The following is a 9,850-nucleotide window of genomic DNA, read 5'->3' as shown; positions in this document are numbered from 1 at the left end:
AAATAATCTCTTTAACAATATGCCAGATGTTGAGCATAGGAGAGAAAAAAATAGACCCGAAGGAATCCCAAATTCAGATTCCATAGTGAAGACTGAAACTCCCGATGAACAAGTGTGGCCAGAGGGAAAAGACCAAAATCCCTCAGAACACTGTCCTAATCTCCAACTTTCACAAGTACACCAATAAAAGGGAATGATCAACAGCATCAAAAAGCTGCTGAAAAATTGCAAAGAAAGCCCTTGTTTATCTGTAAGAGGAAACTGCCCGGCAGAGCTACTGGCACCAACTCAGCAGGGCCAGTTCCAGGTTCAGGAGTACTCAGGGGCCTCCTCACCTTCTGTTACCACAACTAGAACCCCCACTCATGCCTTCCTACAGCCCACCTAATCTCCACCTGCCTGGATGTCCTTCCTTCCTAGGCCATCTTGTGAGCCTTTGCACTGACTGTACACCCTTTCCCTGATGGTGGTAAGTGATGCAAACAGATAGGAGCACCACTGCAGTGACCGCCAGGAATGCTGCCGCTGTATACCCCCTGCACATCCTTCCCTGGCAGTGTGTGGATGAGGGGCTCTGTTGCAGTGAGCAGGGCTGGTCCTGCAACTAGGCAAACTAGGTGATTGCCTAGGGCGCTGGCCTTCTGGGGCACTGAACTGGGCGCCCCCATGTGACTTGGTGACATTATCAGTGCATGGTGGGGAGTCAGACGTTAGCCTTGCCTAGGGTGCCAGGCAGTCTAAGGCTGGCCCTGGCAGTGAGCCTAGCCAGAAACCCTCTGGCAACTGCCCTACCTCAGGGTATGCTGATGCCAGACCCAGGTCTCAGACTCAAAACCAGGCCTGAAGCCAGACTGAAGGGAAGAAGCATCATTCATGTATACCTGGAGCTGCTCTACTGCTACCCATTCGAACAGCTTTATCCAAAAATGGAAAGTTGGGAAAAATTCAATAAGCCTGTTATATGTGGATGGCAGATGAGCAAAGGTACAAATTAAGTACAAAAGGATGCTAACAATTTAAATTAGGCCTGGAAACAAACTGGCAGCCACTGAAGACAGAACAATATCGGAGTTTATTTAAGTGATTTATTTCGGTAACTTACATTCCGCTCGTCCCCAAAAACGGGCTCAGGGCTGATAACAACATTCTAGAAACAGTATAAAACCAGTTAAAAATTAAATAAGTTATATGATCCCATGAGCTCCAAATAAAATTCTGGAAACCACATTTTGGACCAATAGCCATTTTAAAGCACTGGGAAACCTCCATCTGGAACATGTCACAGTAGTAAAATCCATGGCATGAGTAACAGTGACCACCTTGGCAAACATTTCCATGTTTGAAGTAATCTCTCCCCCACCCCCACCCCCAAGGCACTAAAACCAGGTGTGCAAAAACATAACCCTAGTAACAGGGGGTAATTTCTGGACTGCATTTTACTAGACCACAAAACCAAGGGGAAGGACCTGCTTTTATTGAGATGCAAAATTTAATAATTTACTCAGAGTAAAGGACAGTAACTCCTCTAAGATGCACCAATAGGGCAGAATGAGAGTGCAATGGTCCCTCTCAGAAGTACCAGCAAGGCTTGGAGTAAGTTCCTTACTCTTAGAAGCGTTGCCTAAGTTATCCTTCTCTTGCCAAAATCCCACTAAACAGTGGGAGGCCCCCAAACAACCTCCACGACAGCACAGCAATATTTTTTGGCCACGTTCCAACACACACTTAAAAAACAACGATCAATGTCAGGCACATCATCAACCTGACGTTATGTTTTACAAGCAGAGTCAGGCTCACCTTGGCAAGCAAAGGTTGATTTTGTTCCCCTGTCTCCCTCCCACTAGGAAGCCAGAGTTCCTTTTTGGCCAAGTCATGCCCTAATTTAATTTGCTTCATTGCCCTAAGAATGTTCTGAGCTTTGGCAACTTAGAGGTCTATTCAAAATGCCTACTCTTCAGTGGCTGGATGAAAAGGAGGCACTCCCAGGTTCCCAGACTGATCAACTCAGCTGCAAACTGCTTTTGGCCAATATAGATTCGGCTGGGGTTCTAACAGGCCAGCAGTGGCCTGTCTGTTGAGCCTCAGGTTTTCCTAGCTTTCAAACCAGCTAAAAAAATCCTTCCTGCTAATAAACAAACCTTTAAGGCTGCTGTTCAAAAAAACCCACACCACATTTCCTTCCTTCTGCTAGACGAGAATCTATCCCACTAAATGCACTTGGTGGTGGTGGAAAGTGTTGTCAAGTCACAACTGACTTGTGGCAACCTTGTAGGGTTTTCAAGGCAAGAGGTCATCAAAGCTTGCTATTGCCTCTGTGTACCGACCCTAGTATTCCTTGGTGGTCTCCCATCTCAATACTAACCAAAGCCGACCCTGTTTAGCTTCCGAAACCTGATGAGATCAAGCTATTCAGGTCAGGGCAAAGGCACTTAACCCCGCACTAAACGTAATAGGGAGAACACCAAGTTGGCAATGCCGCATGCAGAAAGTCAGAGGGGCTGAAGACAAGATATAGCAGTCTGCCTATCATCCTGCATTCAGTCTGGAACAGGGTTGGGGCCAGGCTTGCCTTGACTATCCTGAAAAGATTTGAGACACGGGCACAGTTTCATCTGCAATGGACTTCTTCATAGCTGTGATTCATGAAAGCTTGTATTGAAGTAAACACTGTTAGTCTTTAAGGTGCAACTGGACTTGGGTTTTATTCTGTCCCTAAACCTCCCGAAGTCTCCCTTATCCTCCATGTGCTGGCCCTACCGAGAATTGTCAGCCACAGAATTAAATGGAATCCCTACATTCTCAGGCAACATATTGCCAAGTAGCAGGACAAAACCCCACCCGTGGGCTTTCCCCAAAGCTGGGAAATGGATGCTAGCCCAGGAGGGACCAGGGTGAGCGAATAGAGGGATGGAGAGAAGAAAATGATATAGATATTTTTGTGACAAAGATGTGCTAAACTCCCATGCTGACTTATTCACACAGATTACAGCAGGACAGGCATTATTGGCTAAGATGCCCCCCAAAAGCAACAACTACATGTAAAGAGGCTGGAATGCCAGGGAACAAGAGTGTGTGGCAGGGAGACAAAGGTGGTACCTGGCTAGACATTGGGAGAAAGCCAAGCAAGTCTTACAGACTAGCCCCAGTCTGCCCCACCTAGTGGATCCAGGAAGCAAGGAAGAGCATTGAATACCAGTCACTGTCTCCCACGCTGCTGGCTCCATCAAAACTGCTAGCACCCCAAAGGCTCTCCTCAGTGGCTTGAGTGGAGAACTGGTCCCATGTGCAGAGTGCACGGTTATATTTGGCAGAGATGCTGAGGCGGGCAGAAATGGGGGGGGAGGGGTGGCTTACCCCTACCTACTCTATTTGCCCTCCTAAAGCTCCGTTTAGGATACGATTCCGATTAAAAAGGCATTGTGTAATCCCACAAGTACAAAGGGGCTGTGTGGCACAGGCAACCAGGGGACACTCTGCCCATGCCCAGAGAAGCACATACCCCAGCAGAGTGGGGACAGACCCCAGCCCATGCAATAGTGAGGAGAGCCAGCTGAGCAAAACCCCCAAATTAAGCCCCAAACAGATCCAGGGAGTTGTTCCGGCAGCCCCTCTCCTTTGGAAGGTGCTGGGTACGAAACTCGCGGGGAGCCCTGAAGCCGCAGGGCTGTTGCGGAGTTAAACGCGGGGGAAGCAGACCCGCGGACGCTGCTCCGAGCTCTTTGCAGGGAACAAGCCAGAAAGAGAAGACTGACAGATGCCAGCAAGCTCCGAGCGAGGAGAGAGACGGAGAACAAAGGGATTGGCAGCTCTTCTCTCCTTCTCTCCCCACCCCCCCCCCGCTCCAGCGACGAACATCTGCTTGCAAAGGCGCCTCCCGCGTTCCTCAGAGGCGCAGCTGCTTGGGTCGGATTCGAACCTTCCCGGCAACTTCTGCTGCGAACCCAAACCCCCCTCCCCCAGCTACCGGTTCCTGGCTCCTCCGGGGAGGGTCTGCTGGAGCCCACAAGAAGAGCCTCGGGCGGCCAACCCCGAGGGACTAGAGCAGGAGCGGCCCCGGCCCCTTTCCCCAGCTGCCAGCGCCCTGCCCCGCAGTCGAGGGCTGTGCGCCCCGCGCCAGGCCCGGCGCTGTGACAGCAGCAGCAGCAGCAGCACACCCGGTCGGCCCGAAGCGCTCCAGCCAGCCAGCCGCGGCGCAGGCGACCCTGGGCGCAGGCAGCAGGGCGCGCGTAGCAAAGGCGACCCTCGGCCCCGGCCAGCGCCTCCAGCTCCAGCCCGCCAGCCCCAGTACCTTCTTCGGCCCCTGCGGGAGGCGACTGCGGCGGTGACCATGCTGCGCGCTCAGGCTGGCCGGCGGGCGACCCTCAGCGGGGCTGCCTCCCCTCTGGCTGCGCCGCCGCCTTCCCGCCAGGCTGGGCATCCCGCCTCTGCCGCCCTCTGCGCTCCATCCTCCGCCGCTCCAGCAGGCACTCCCACCCCGCCGGCGGCAGCACAGAGAGAGAGAGAGAGAGAGAGAAGCGGTGGAGGGGGAGGCTGGGAGTTGTAGTTCGGGGAGGGGGGCGCGCAAAGGCGCTGCGGCCGCCGGGGCGATCGGTGGGGCCGGCTTTGCGCAAGGCTTCGCGGGGGTTGTAGTCAGCGGTCGCGGGTTGGGGGTGGGAGAGAAAGAAGGACTACCATGCCCGGGCTCCAGTGCGCCGCTGCGGAACGGGATGGGGAAATTAGGGGCGGGGTTGGCCTGGTCTGGCAAGCGGGGCTAAGGAAGGGGTCGTGGCGCTGGCGGGGTTGTTCTTTCGAGTCCCCGAGGGGAGGCCTGCAGCAGCCACCTAGCGGATGTTGCCAGGGCAGAGCGCGTGACAGGGAATCTGACAACTGCTTTCGGCGCAAGGGCCTCCAGCCTCTCGGAGCACGTGCGGATGCAACATTCGGGGCCCTTGATGCAGTGAGGGGTTGGGGGTTGCTTGGTCGTGGCGCGGGATGGAAGCTCTGGGATCCCTGGCCCGAGGCCACCGCAATCGGAGGCAAGCGGCGGGAGATGCCTCGGGAGGGGGCGAGCCGGGCAGCTGCCATGCCGAAGGGGGCGCTAGGAGCTGAAGAAGAAATTGAGGGGAGGGACGGTGGCTCAGTGGTAGAGCATCTGCTTGGTAAGCAGAAGGTCCCAGGTTCAATCCCCGGCATCTCCAACCAAAAGGGGTCCAGGCAAGTAGGTGTGAAAAACCGTAGCTTGAGACCCTGGAGAGCTGCTGCCAGTCTGAGTAGACAGTACTGGCTTGGATGAACCCAGGATCTGATTCAGTATAAGTTAGCTTCATATGTGCATGCGCATGAAAGCTTAGACCCAAGAATTAAACCAAAACAAAAGCAGCTGCAGTCAGATAAAAGAAGGCCAAGCCAGAGAGGAAGTGCCCAACTCTTTAGAAGACCTAAATTAGAATAACATCTCCAGGTGCAGAATCTCCCACTAAGCCTCTTTTAAGGAGGCAGGACATTTTTACCTCCAGGCAGTTGGCAACTCTAGTTCCCCACCCTCTTGTTATAGAAATAATTGGGCCAGACTGTTTCATGTTGTCTTTGAATGTCTACAGCTGCATGGAAAGGGAACATGTAGTGGGTGGGAAGCAGTATGAATCACCTCTGGTAGAAGAAACTTACTCAGACAAAGCGGAAGACGGGCAGAGCCTTAAGGCAGGGCAGACACCAGGATTCAGGAACCTATTCACTGCAGTGCAGGCAAGAAAAGCAAGGAGATGTGCAGAAAACACCAGTTGTCTCATCCTCTTGTATTGAGGAAGCCTGAACAATAATCATTTTCCAGAGGCTGCTGTTGATAATGCTGGAGAAGCATATGGAGACTGCTGGAGAAAGACACTACTGCTGGCTGTATTTATAACACTGGTTTGTGCTTTGACTCAGCACTGTGGGATTTATTGCATTTTTTTTTTTTGCCACCTTGGCATCTTGTTAGCTCCCTTGACTCTCAGGAGAAAGGCGGGGTGGCAGTAGCTCATGGAATAAATCGTCAACTGAGCATAGATGAGCAGATTATCGATGTGACTGGCTTGTTAGTGGGCGGTGATGAAAGCAAAGGGATGGCGTGGGAAGAATACACTTTTGTTCAATACAGTCGAAAGAGCTCCGTGTGCATTCTACTTAGGCAGAAAAGGAAAATGTAAATACAGCTCTTGACAAGCCACTTAAAGGAAACGGTATTCAGTATTTTTCTATCTTTTAATTTTTTAAAAAATCCCATACATCCAGTGCATGGAAGCATGTTTCATGCTACACAGATATTTTTGACATTGCACAAAACATGTCCAGTCGCCTAATAGAATAAACCAGAGTAGAATAGTGTTTAGAGTGTTGGACTAGGATGTGGGAGATCTGGGTCTGAATCTTCATTTTGCCATGGAGAGTAACTGGGTGGCCTTGGGTCCATCACTCACATCTTTAGCAGAAAGATGGGGTATAAATGAACTTCATAAATAAATTCACCCCAAGAATGATTTCCTTGTGTTGAAAGCCGTCAAGATGATGGAATGAAAAAAAATATCCTCCTGGATTATTTATTTATTTATTTTATTCGATTTTTAGCCCAGCCTTCCCATAGAACAGGCTCAGGGTGGGTTACATCATAAAAACAGTCAACAGTAAAAGCAATAAAAGACCAGTTTAAAGTATATAAAATCTAAAGTTAGATTAGAACTATGGGCAAAGTTGCAGTCACAGGTTTTGGCAACGCACCTTTGTAAGAAGAGAAGTCATCCTCTGGCTTTTTGTCTGGCATCCTTAATTATCTGGTGCAGCTGAAGAGAACAGCTACACCCCTCAGCCACAAATTGCTGGTGGTGTGTAATTTTAAAAAGGCGATGGTATCAACTTTTATTATGTTTTCTGGATTAGGGCAATATCAGGCTTACCTTTCTTGTCTGCTTGTGTTAAGCTGACAAATATTCAGAAAAAATAAACCCTGCCCCCCCCCCCCCCCCGCCAGCCATCCTGCTCACATGCTGGTGGAACCCAATCCGTGTGCCTGAAAGTTTCGAGAAGGCAAAAGCCATATCCAAGTAATGAACTGTCTCCTCTGACAGCCTAATCCAGTCATGTTTGCCATTTGTCTGCCTTTGGGCAGAAAGCAAGGACCATTTCCTATTTTGTCAGGTCCAGTCCTATGGTAGACAGGGGTCATTTCGTAGAAAAAGAGATGCCAGAGCTCATTTGCACAACTCATTTGCACATGCCAGACACCCTTGACATCACTGAAAGGTGTACTAAATTATATCAGCTCAGCATCTATCTTTAAAGGCTTCTTGAATTATAATTGTCATAATACAACTTTACTCCCATCATACTTTTTAAATTACTTTCTCCTATGCGGCCACAGTGGCATGATGAAGATTTCCATCTGTCTGCTTTATATGTTTTCGTTATTTTTCTTTTTGTGTGTGTGGGGGGGGAAACCTTAGAGTTCAGCAAAATTCTCACAGAGGGTTTGGACAATGGAGCCCAGAAGTGAGTATGGGGGCGGGGCGGGTGTAAGAAAGAAAGAGCACAACAAAATTTAGAGGTTCCGAAGCTCCACTCCTATGAGCTCCTGCACAAAATGAGACCTGATGGTAGAGCTTTGGTGCAGAGTGTGTTGGTGGATTCTGTGCATACAGGAAGCAAGTCTTTAGTAACAGGTGTCCTTATGAGCTACAAATAGATTCCATGGACCCCTGTTTGCCAGCCGAAGTCTGAAAGTGAAACCCTAGTGATACTTCAGGCCTGTCTTCCTAGTGATTCCTTTCTTCCTTCCTTCATTTTTTTTCTTGAACTGTAAGTATGTTGCTGTGACTGTCTCTTGGTTGGGCAGGATCAGCTGCCTCTTCTCTCCATAAGCATGCTGAAAGGCAGGATATAATTGTTTCAGTTAACAAATAAAGCATCAATGAGCAGGCCTTCAAGGAGAGAAACCTCCTAACTCTCTACACCAACAAAACTGTACTCCGTACCAGCCCTTCTAGGCCTGGTGAATGTGAATGTGTCTTCAGCTACTCACCTCAGGGTAAGGAACATCCACATTTTACAGGCAGTGATGGCCTCAAACCATAGCACAAAGTGGCGTACATGAAGGACCATCGCCACCTGTATTGTTCCGCTTGCCTTTCGAGATTCCCTTCCCAAGTTTTGCCCTCTGTGCCCCCACCTGCAGAGCTGGCAGGGACAACAAAGGAAAATAGGGCTTTCCCCATGGTGGCACCTCAACTTTGGAATGCCTTCCCACGTGAGGCTTGCCCGACAGCTTTCTGTCCTTTAGGTGCCTGGCCAAAACTTTTTCCACGGGCACTTTTTTCTGGAGAACTGTTTCATGAATAATATTTTAGGCTGCTGAACATTGTTTCATGCTTGTTTAATGACCCTTATTTTGTTTTTAATGGCTGTCCTTTAATGGTTTTTAATGTTTTAACTGTAAATCACCTTGAGCAGATCTCTGAAGAGGTGGTGTATACATTTTCCTAGGGGGGTGGGGGGAGAACTAGCTCACTTTTTGTGTTTCCTTTAGTGCCACAGAACAAAATAATTTCAGCACAAATACACAAACGTGTTTCCATCAGCCTTGCTGGGTTCCTTTTTCTGGCATTCTTGCAAGCATTATTAGAGTATCTGCATAGGGTGGCATGAGGGGACATTCGCATGGGCTGCCCTTGAGAGCATCTGGAAATTTCAATCAGTTAAAAAAGCTTTGGTAAAGTATTAATAGAGTTCAACTTCTTGAGCATATTATATCTATACTCAGGGCTCTGGGTGTGTTTCCAGGCTCAGTTCAAACCTTAATGCCGAACACAGGATGAATCCTCGTTGTTGTTCAGTCGCACAGTCGAGTCCGACTCTTTGCGACCCCATGGACAAAGTCACGCCAGGCCCTCCTGTCTTCCACCATCCTCCAAAGTCTGCTCACATTCGTGTTCGTTACATCAGTAATGCTGTCCAGCCATCTCATCTTTTGCCATCCCCTTCTTCTTTTGCCTTCTGTCTTTCCCAGCATCGGGATCTTCTCCAATCTTCTCATTTGGTGGGCAAAGTATTTGAGCTTCAGCATCTGACCTTCCAGTCTGGGTTGATTTCCCTTAGGACTGACTGCTTTGATCTTCTTGCAGTCCAAGGGACTCTCAAGATTCTTCTCCAGCACCACAGCTCAAAAGCATCTATTCTGCGCTCAGTCTTCCTTATGGTCCAGCTCTCACAGCCATACATCACTACTGGGAATACCATCGCTTTGACTATACGGACTTTTGTTAGCAGGTGATGTCTCTACGTTTTATTATACTGCCCAGGTTCGCCATAGCTGTCCTCCCAAGAAGCAAATGTCTTTTAATTTCATGACTACAGTCACCATCTGCAGTGATCTTGGATCCCAGAAATGTGAAGTCTGTCACTACTTCCATGTCTTCCCCTTCTATTTGCCATGGTGTGATGGGGCCGGATGCCATGATCTTAATTTTTTTTACGTTGAGTTTCAAGCTTACTTTTGTGCTCTCCTCTTTCACCCTCAACAAGAGGTTCTTTAGGTCCTCCTCACTTTCTGCCATTAGAGTGGTATCATCTGCATATCTGAGGTTGCTGATGTTTCCCCCAGCAATCTTAATTCCTGCTTCTGCTTCATCCAGGCCAGCATACCGCATGGTGTACTCTGCATATAAATTAAATAAGTAGGGTGACAATATACATCCTTGTCAAACTCCTTTTCCTATTCTAAACCAATCAGTTGTTCCATATCCCGTTCTGACTGTTGCTTCTTGACCCTTATACAGGTTTCTCAGGAGACATGTGAGGTGGTCTGGTACTCCCATCTCTTTAAGGACTTGCCACAGTTTGT

The sequence above is a fragment of the Heteronotia binoei genome, chromosome 14 (assembly GCF_032191835.1).
Source record: "Heteronotia binoei isolate CCM8104 ecotype False Entrance Well chromosome 14, APGP_CSIRO_Hbin_v1, whole genome shotgun sequence".
Taxonomy (NCBI): domain Eukaryota; kingdom Metazoa; phylum Chordata; class Lepidosauria; order Squamata; family Gekkonidae; genus Heteronotia; species Heteronotia binoei.
Note: the sequence above shows the minus strand (reverse complement) of the source record.